The sequence below is a fragment of the Spea bombifrons genome, chromosome 10 (genome assembly GCF_027358695.1).
Source record: "Spea bombifrons isolate aSpeBom1 chromosome 10, aSpeBom1.2.pri, whole genome shotgun sequence".
Taxonomy (NCBI): domain Eukaryota; kingdom Metazoa; phylum Chordata; class Amphibia; order Anura; family Pelobatidae; genus Spea; species Spea bombifrons.
This window is the reverse complement of record NC_071096.1, coordinates 23,245,053-23,254,788: the sequence shown is the minus strand read 5'-3', so window position 1 is coordinate 23,254,788 and position 9,736 is coordinate 23,245,053.

The following is a 9,736-nucleotide window of genomic DNA, read 5'->3' as shown; positions in this document are numbered from 1 at the left end:
CCCTCCTATCAAGCCAAGGCAGCCAGTACATGCTGGAACCTGGGGATGTTAGAAGTGTGATTACATCCTCCCTATGCCATGCTACCACCCCCACCCCCTTACACATCCATGCTATCACACACACACACACACACACACACTCATTCACAAACATTTAAATACTCATTCATTCCATTAATCACACATACACACACACGCTCAAACCCCCCACTCCCTTACCTGAACTGCAGATCTCCCGCTCGCAGACTTCTGCAGGGGCCCGGCTGTGCGAGCAACTTCTCTGGCCCCGCCGCCAGAGGAAGGAGGGGGGAGGTAGAGTTATGTGAGGACTGTGCTAGCTTCCTGTTTCCTGCTGCTAATAGCAGAGATGCTGCTCGCGATCAAAGCCCGGTAAGCAGCACGGTCGAAGCAGAATGAGGTCTGATTAGAAGACGACCTCGATTATAAGACGAGGGGTATTTTTCAGAGCATTTGCTCTGGAAAAAACCTCGTCTTATAATCGAGCAAATACGGTATGTATATATATATATTGTCAGCAAGGTCTAATATTCATTTATATTGGGAGCAAGGGCCAATATATCGGCAGCAGGGTCTAATATTAAAGAATGAAAAATAACTGCCAGTTCAGCTGTTATCTTGAAATTATATTTCAATCACAGTCTTTACATAATATGTACTTATCTCTTTGAAGTAGTTAAAAATGCATGTCAAACGCCTGAGTATAAGTTTTATTAGTAAATCTTAATTCACATGTAAACAATGTTTTCATATTTAATAAAAAACTATGATTGAGAAAAATAATTTTGACTCTCATGGCTGGTAGAAGGTCCTACACAGGGATTTAAAATTGGGATCTGCAGGACCCACCACTGGGGAGGGATTCATTGGACCTGAAACAGCCTGTTCCTTCTTCTGGTTGGTTGGCATTACTGATCCCACTGTAACCAGCACACCAGGATCATCCAGTGGCGGCATCACCATCACAGGCTCCTTCGGGTCAGCTGTAGAGGAGGTCTTACTTGGACCTGGATCTAATTTCCCAGGCCGTCCAGCAGCCATATCTGCCCAGGACCGCCGGGGCTTATTGGGACAGTCCTTATACACATGGTCTGGCTTGCCACATATATTGCACAACTTGGACTTATTACAGCTAGCAGTGAGGTGGCCCCATTCTCCACAGTTCCTGCATAGGAGCCTAGGCATTGGAGGCTCCTCCATAGGGGCACATGCGCACGTGAACCGCCGAGCGCAAAAGGAAAAAAAGATTCACAAAATTCATAAAAAATCCATTTTAATCTAAATTAAATAGAAATAATAAGTGTATTGTAATAAACATATATTGAATATGAAGCCTCCTGTCCCCTGATGTAGCCGGCCTGCCTGCCTATGCAAGAAAGAGCTATGAACAGGCAGCCTGTACGTGCAATAGAAAGACCCTATTTGCTCAATTGCTGCCAGAACCTTGCTTACATTACAAAGCGCCGACTGGGCCGCCCATTTGATCCCCATTCGCACAGTAAAGGCTGTGCGAACGGGGGAGGAGCTCCCAGCCGTTTGCTCCCAGCCAACACACTCACTGCCCAGCCTGGAGTCTCCTCGCCCTCCCCAGTGACTGACGCAAGCGGGGAGGCGGTGCTAACAATTGAATTTTTAAGTCTCCCGTCCTTAACAGATGCAAACTTGATGGTTGCAGGCATTCTCCTTTCACCAGAGTAAGAAAAATTACTCCGGCTTAAGGTAGGCAGTCTGCTAACTGTTAACACAAACAGTAATCAGGGCCCAAACACACAGCTACCCAGAAGGCAGATAAACTGGAATGCAAAGGCCCTGAATGGAGGCGGGGTTGCACCCAGGTGAGCAGGTGCAGCTGATCAGGTCGTTAGCATACACGGTACTGTGATCTGACAGCCCGGGCCGGATTGACTTAGGGGCTAATGGAGCTGCAGCTCCAGACCCCTACCTTAAAATAGGTCCAGTCAGGACCGGAGTGACTGGGCCTATGCGGCCGTCCTTAACGCAGGGCAAAAAGGGCACCTGCCCCTTAAGCCCGCAGCAACTGGAGTTGCAAGCTGCTAGAGTTGCGGGCCTGCTACTTACCTGGCAGACGCGCGAGCAGCGTCTCTTCTACAGCCAGGGCGAGGCAGGAATCCAACGGACCCTGCTGCACGTCTGCTTCCCCTGTGCAGATCCGCGGAAGTCTGCGAGCGGCGTGTACATCATCAGTTCAGGTAAGGGGGTGAGGGAGGCTGTATGGAGTATGTGAGATTGAATGAAAGAGTGAATTAATGAGCATCAGTGAAGGAGTGAGTGAATGAATGTTTGTGAATGAGTATATGTAAATGAGTATCTGAATGAGGGAATTAATGAGTATCAATGTATGAATGAATACCTGAACGAGTGAATGAATTGTGTGTGTGATAGCATGGATGTGTAAGGGGGGGGCAAAGATGCCACAGGTAGGCTGTTTTGGTGGCAAAGATGCCACAGGCAGGTGAAGCCGTCCGTGGAAACCCTCCGGATGCAGGTGTCAGTGTGGCAAAGCCTGTCCTGGTGTTTGTGATTGGGTGTCAGTGTTGCAGAGCCTGTCCTGTTGTGTGTGTGTTTGGGTGTCGGTGTGGCAGAGCCTGTCCTGGTGTGTGTGTGTGTGTGTGTGTGTTTGAGTGTCGGTGTGGCAGAGCCTGTCCTGGTGTGTGTGTGTGGGTGTCGGTGTGGCAGAGCCTGTCCTGGTGTGTGTGTCAGTGTAGCAGAGTCTGTCCTGGTGTGTGTTTGTGTATGGGTGTAGTTGTGACATAGCCTGTCCTGGTGTGTGTGTGTTTGGGTGTCGGTGTGCCTGTCCAGAGCCTGTCCTGATGTGTGGTCTGGGTGTCAGTGTGGCAGAGCATGTCCTGATGTGTGGTCTGGGTGTCAGAGCCTGTCCTAGTGTGTGTGTTCGGGTGTCAGTGTGGCAGAGCCTGTCCTGGGGTGTGTGTTTGGGTGTTGATGTGGCAGAGCCTGTCCTGGTGTGTGTACGAACACAGAAAAGAACCCCAGCACTCCAATCAGCTTCCAATCCTTAGGTTACTTTATTTAAAGAAAGCAAAACAAAAAAAGCAACGTTTCGGCCAAACAGGGCCTTTGTAAAGCTCAAAAGGCCCTGTTCGGCCGAAACGTTGCTATTTTTGTTATGCTTTCTGTTTTTGTTTTGCCCTTTTCCCTGCTAGCTCCCAGCTTTCTGGGAGTTGAGTGCTGAACCATTTCTTCTTTTTTTAACTGTCCTGGTGTGTGTTTGTGTTTGGATGTCGGTGTGGCAGAGCCTGTCCTGGTGTGTGTGTTTGGTTATCTGTTTCCTTAATTTACAGTAGGAACTATTTCATTTTTACTTATCCAGAGATAAAAATGCCATCCTGAATTTGTAGTGACTTCAGGGGACAAAACATTCAAGGCCCTGAAATCATTTAGTGGAAAAGATACGGTATTGTGTTATTTACTCTATAATATTTATTTCAAGGATTAGTCGCACTAAATTGTGGCTTCAGGCTTCCCATGTTGAATGACCAAGTAGTATGTATATGTATGTACATATATGTTTTTTCATAAAAATGGGCTGCTCAGTCGGAAATGCCCAGGCCTATTTTTTGTCCCAGTCTTCAGAATCCTTTGGTACTTCTGCTTCTCCTCCTCCTCTCTCTTTTTATCTTCCTTCTTGTCATCCTCCTTCATGTCCAAATACTCCTGCAGAGGAAGCAAGGAGAAAGGTTCCACATATTCCCTCCTCCAAGCTCTTTCCTTAAGCTCGGCTTTCAAATGAACGCCCATGGGGACCTCAAAGGATTCATATACCTTCTACTGAGCCGCTTTCGGCACACTGGGCAATATACTAGGGCTGCAACAACTAATTGCTAAAATCGCTAATAATCGATAATGGAAATCGTTGCCAACGAATTTCATTATCGATCAGTTGAATCGATTCTATCGAATATAAGATGAGGGTTTTTTCAAAGCAAATGCTCTAAAAAATACCCTTCATTTTATAACCCGACCTCAAACAGAGGTCGGATAATAACACTAATAGCGCTGCAGGGGACCCGGATCCTCCTCTTTGACAGCCAGCGGGCGTCTGTGCGATGCACGCAGACATCCTCCGCTGCTGCCGGCATTTCCGCCGGGGCTTCTATGATGGAGCACAAGCGTGACAGGACCTTCCGGTGCTCCACCATAGAAGCCCTGGCCAGCGGAGGCAGAGGTTGTCTGCGCGCATTGCGCAATGTTCGCCAGCTGCCAGAGAGGTGGATCCCCCGCAGCGCTGCAGGGGACCTGGATCCTCCTCTCTGACAGTCGGTGGGCGTCTGTGCGATGTGCTCAGACAACCTTCGCTACTGCCGGCACTTCCACTGGGGCTTCTATGATGGAGCACCGGTGTCACATGACCTTCCGGTGCTCAGTCAAGCTACAGCAAAAGTGCCGGCCAGCAGCAGAAGTTTGTCTGAGCACATCTGGGGTGTGAGGGGCATATCTGGGGGTATAAGGCATACTTGGGGGGGCAGAGTGGCATACTGGGGGTATATAGAATTTCAGGGGGTATAAGGCATATCAGAGGGCACAGTGGCATATCAGGGGTATAAGGCATATGGGGGATATAAGGCATATCTGGGGCAGAGTGGCATATCTGGGGGCAGAGGGGTATATATGGGGGGTATAAGGCATATCTGGGGAGGGCGGAGTGGCACATCAGGGGTATAAGGCATATCAGGGGGTTATAAGGCATCTAAGGCATCTGGGGAGGGTGGAGTGGTATATCTGGCGTACAGGGGTTATGAGGCATATCTGTTAGGCAGTGTGGCAAGCCTGGGCTCAGATGTGCATAACTGGGGGGGCAGGTTGAGAAATAAAAACTGCATGCATTTTTCTCAAAGTCTCTGTTTGTATTTAGCATCTAGTTTGTTCATAAAATTATTTTAAATAAATAAAACATTTACATTTATTTTTTTATCCGGTTAATCGAAAATGTAATCGTAGTTGCAGCCCTACAATATACGGTCTTCCACTTCGTAATCCCCCCTGCCCCACCAGCCAGAGTATCAGCAATGCTCTCAACTAAGGTGTAAACAACCTGGCTGCCCCCAAGCTCCCCCACAATACATGCCCCCAAACTCATCTCCCCGGAACCGAGACGCGCTGAGCCCCCACCAAAGAACCCCTGTCTTTTCGAGCCCTCCACGACTCCACCAAGGCTTGCAAGTCCTGTATAATCCCCTCCACCGCCCCGACCTGCGTGCCTCTATGCTTGCCGCCACACTGCGTCACACCCATACCTGCAAGACCTCTGGCTGTGCTGGACCGCTGGATCTGACACCGAGCCCGGGGACTGCCTCTGCTCCCCATGTAGCCCTTGATTAGGCCGCATCTCCTCATGAGCTTGTCTGGCCGGCTCACCGCTGCCCCTGGCTACCTCCCTGCGACGCCGCAGCCTCCTTCGGCCCCTGAGGCCCTGCAGGGCCTAGACGAAGCCGGGGAGCGGGAGGACCAAGTCTCAGGGCCCTGCCGGGGCTCAGGTGATGCGGGGGACGAGTCTTCCGTGCAGGCCTCTTCACTTCTCAGTGGGCCCAGTTCATAGCCATACAGAAAATGCCATGCAAAGTACCATCTCTTTTTTGAGCTAAAGGGGAGGGACACAAGGTGCGAGACGAGGAGGCAGGCCCTGCATCTACATGGGCTGACGAGGAACAGCTCAGCAGGACCCAAGACAACTCTCTACTCACAGTAAGCACCATGACAGAAATACTAACCAAAACGAGGGCAGCTTTCAAAAGAGACATCGCAGATATAGTGAATAGCTTACATAAGGAAGTTCAATCTCTAAGGGAACACATCTCCCACGTGGAGTCAAAGACAGCATAAGTCTTTAGCAGATCCCCAAGATAAAGTTACAACTGAGCTAGAAGTTATCAAAATAAAATTACCTATTAACAAATGGACCTTGAGGTTATGTCTAGGAGAAAAATTATATGAATAAGGGGAAATAGGCAGGTAAAATATCATCCTATATGTGCAACATCCAAGTGAGAAATGGATTCCCTAGGTCCTCATGTCTTGTTCGAGAGTGGATGCCAACACCTCAAGATTTTCATTGAAAAAGCGTCCAAAATCATTTGTATGCCCAGATAATTTAGTTTCTCCAGGCACCATCTGAAGGGGAAAGAAGAACAGAGGAGAGAGATCAAGGAACTGGAACACGATTAGTTCAACACTTCTGATTTTTCCTGATTGATTTTATAATTTATGAGGTCCCCTGCATGGAGAGAAATGGCCGTGATATGACGAACAGCAGATCGTCTGCATATCCAAGGATTTTATGATGCCCTTGCGTGCTTTTTAAACACATCCTGGTTACTTCAAATGGCTGCCATAAGGGGCTGTAAGGTGAGGATAAGTAGCAGTGGGGAAAGGGGTAAGCCCTCTCTAGTTCCATTTGAAACACTGAAGGGGCAGGACAGATACTCTTGCGAATGGAGCAGAGTTGAGGGAAAAGACCCAGAGCAACATCCCCTCACCAAAACCCATATGTGACAGCAGGGCCGGCCTTTGGGGTGTGCGACCTGTCCGACCGCACAGGGCGCCACACTCCAGGGGGCGCCGCTGCCGCGCGGTCCGACGCCACCATAGCGTACCGCTGACGCCAGCAGCGTACCTAGCGGGGGGGGGGCGGTCCGCACTGGGTGCCGCTCATCAGGGGGGCACCCGGCACCCCTCCAGAGACGGCAGAGCCGGCCTTAGGTGTTCCGGCGCCCTGTGCGAACTACTCCTCTGGCGCCCCCCCTCACTACCCCGCCTCTGCCCCATCAAACTACCCCCCCTGTGCCTTCAAACTACCCCCCCTGCCCCTTCAAACTACCCCCCCCTCTGCCCCTTCAAACTACCCCCCCCTCTGCCCCTTCAAACTACCCCCCCCCTCTGCCCCTTCAAACTACCCCCCCCCCTCTGCCCCTTCAAACTACCCCCCCTCTGCCCCTTCAAACTACCCCCCCCCCTCTGCCCCTTCAAACTACCCCCCCCTCTGCCCCTTCAAACTACCCCCCCCCTCTGCCCCTTCAAACTACCCCCCCCCTCTGCCCCTTCAAACTACCCCCCCTGCCCCTTCAAACTACCCCCCCTCTGCCCCTTCAAACTACCCCCCCTCTGCCCCTTCAAACTACCCCCCCTCTGCCCCTTCAAACTACCCCCCCTCTGCCCCTTCAAACCGCACAGGGCGCCACACTCCAGGGGGCGCCGCCGCCGGGTCCTCCACCGCCGCCGCTGCTGCCGCCGCCGCCGCCGCCACGTGGTCCTCCGCCGCCGCGGGGTCCTCCGCTGCCACCGCGGGGTCCTCCTCCGCTGCCGCCGCCGCGGGGTCCTCCTCCTCCGCCGCCCCCGCTGCACCTAAATGAAAACGTTGTTTTTTTTGTTGTTGGTTTTTTTAACTTTATTTAACATCCTCCATGTTAAATAAAGTTAAAAAAAACTTTATTTAACATGGAGGTTATTAAATAAAGTTAAAAAAACCAACAACAAAAAAAACAACGTTTTCATTTAGGTGCAGAGGGGGCGGCAGCGGAGGAGGACCCCGCGGCGGCGGCAGCGGCAGCGGCGGAGGACCCCGCGGCGGCGGCGGAGGACCCCGCGGCGGCGGCGGAGGACCCGGCGGCGGCGCCCCCTGGAGTGTGGCGCCCTGTGCGGTCGCACAGGTCGCACACCCCAAAGGCCGGCCCTGAGAGACGGACAGTAATGTCCGCCGCTGGAGGAGCAGGCTCGTTCAAGGATCTCCTTTGAACCCGGCTTAAAATAACTCAAGGGAGCCGGAGGTCTGTTAAAGACCTCCGATACCGCTCCCTTGTGATCCGCGCGGCAACAGCTGCTGTGCGCCGGGGTTTGCTGTCAGATCCCGGCACACAACACTGAAGCCGCGCCCACCGCTGTCCTTGCCCTCTGACCCGGAAGAAGACAGAAGAACTGAAGAAGAGCGAAGAGAAGGAAAAGAAGCTGTAAGGAGAAAAGAGGAAAGGTAGGAAAGCATTCAGTGAGAGTGGATTAGTGTATGTGTGGATTGGTATATATGTGGATTGGTATGTGTGTGGATTAGTGTATGTGTATGGATTAGTGTATGTGTATGGATTGGTATATGTGTGGATTGGTATATATGTGTGGATTGGTATATGTGTGTGGATTGGTGTATGTGGATTGGTCTATATGTGTGGATTAGTGTATGTGTGTGGATTGGTCTATATGCGTGGATTGGTATGGTATATATGTGTGGATTGGTATACGTGTGGATTGGTATACGTGTGGATTGGTATGTGTGTGGATTGGTGTATGTGGATTGGTAAATGTGGATTGGTGTATGTGTGTGGATTGGTAAATGTGGATTGGTGTATGTGTGTGGATTGGTAAATGTGGATTGGTGTATGTGTGTGGATTGGTGTATGTGTGTGGATTGGTATGTGTGTGGATTGGTATATATGTGTGGATTGGTATATATGTGTGGATTGGTATATATGTGTGGATTAGTGTATACGTGTGGATTGGTATGCGTGTGGATTGGTATGCAGGGTTTTTTGGGATGGGGGGGCGCCAGAGGAGTAGTCCGCACAGGGCGCCAGAACACCTAAGGCCGGCTCTGTGTGACAGTGTCACAGCCACGGATTTCCAGAAACTTCGAGAAAATAGAGGAGACAAGTGGTCAGGAATCAGATTCCTCCGGTAGCAGTCTGCATTTTTGTGAACCACGAAAGACTAGTGCACAATTTTCCCCTGAGCCTCCACCTTCTCCCCTACTCCTATCATCATAACCATGATCATCACCACCATCAGCAACACCTACCAAATCTGGTAAAAGTAAAAAAGAAAAAAATTGCAGTCCTGCTACCTTTTCTATGGCAAGTACTCCTGTTTGCACTGTTTGTTACCAGTGCCACTACCCGTACTGTAACTGTTCCAATAAGAAGAAGAATCACTGTTAGTAGCCAAAGTAGCAGTGTGGAGAGTCTAATGAGCTATCTCTCAGAGCACTAGTCCTGTTGCTGCTCATCCACCAAAAGCAATAGAAGCAGCACCCATGCCGCTATTTCAGAGCACTTTGAAAGTGTAGAAGAAGGGAGCTATGGAAAGTGAAAACATTGTGGGAAGTAAATCAGCAGAGGGAAAGTGTCCAGACATTTCACCATTCCTGCGAAGAAGCATCACCTCATCACTCAACACAATGCTGTGTTACTGGGGAAAAAGGCAGAAAAATGTAGGGCAGGCAGCATAGCTGGTGGTACTACTACAACAATCAGTACCATCTCCAAAGAGAGTGGGAAAACCCCAACAGCTGTTTTAGACCCACTCTTATGAAAAAATTACTGCAGTTTTTCTGAAGTAATACTGCACTTTTAATGCAGTATTACTGCACATTTACTGCAGTTTTACTGCATTTGTACTTCACTGTACTGCAGTTTTACTGCAGTTATTTTTGTACGGAAGTACAAATGCAGTACATTGAAGTACAACTGTAGGTTTGCAATATAAAAAAAAGTGCAGTAAATGTGCAGTAAAACTGCAGTACAGTGAAGTACAGTGAAGTGCTGGCAGCCAAAGACCAAGACAGGTTGGAGCATGACAACAAGTCTGGTCCAGCCTGGAAGACTTTGGAATGGTCAAACAGCAGGCCAATAAATAACCCGACTTATTGGGCAGTTAATTGCTGTTGGAGGTGCATCATTTTCCATGATTGAAGGTGAGACTT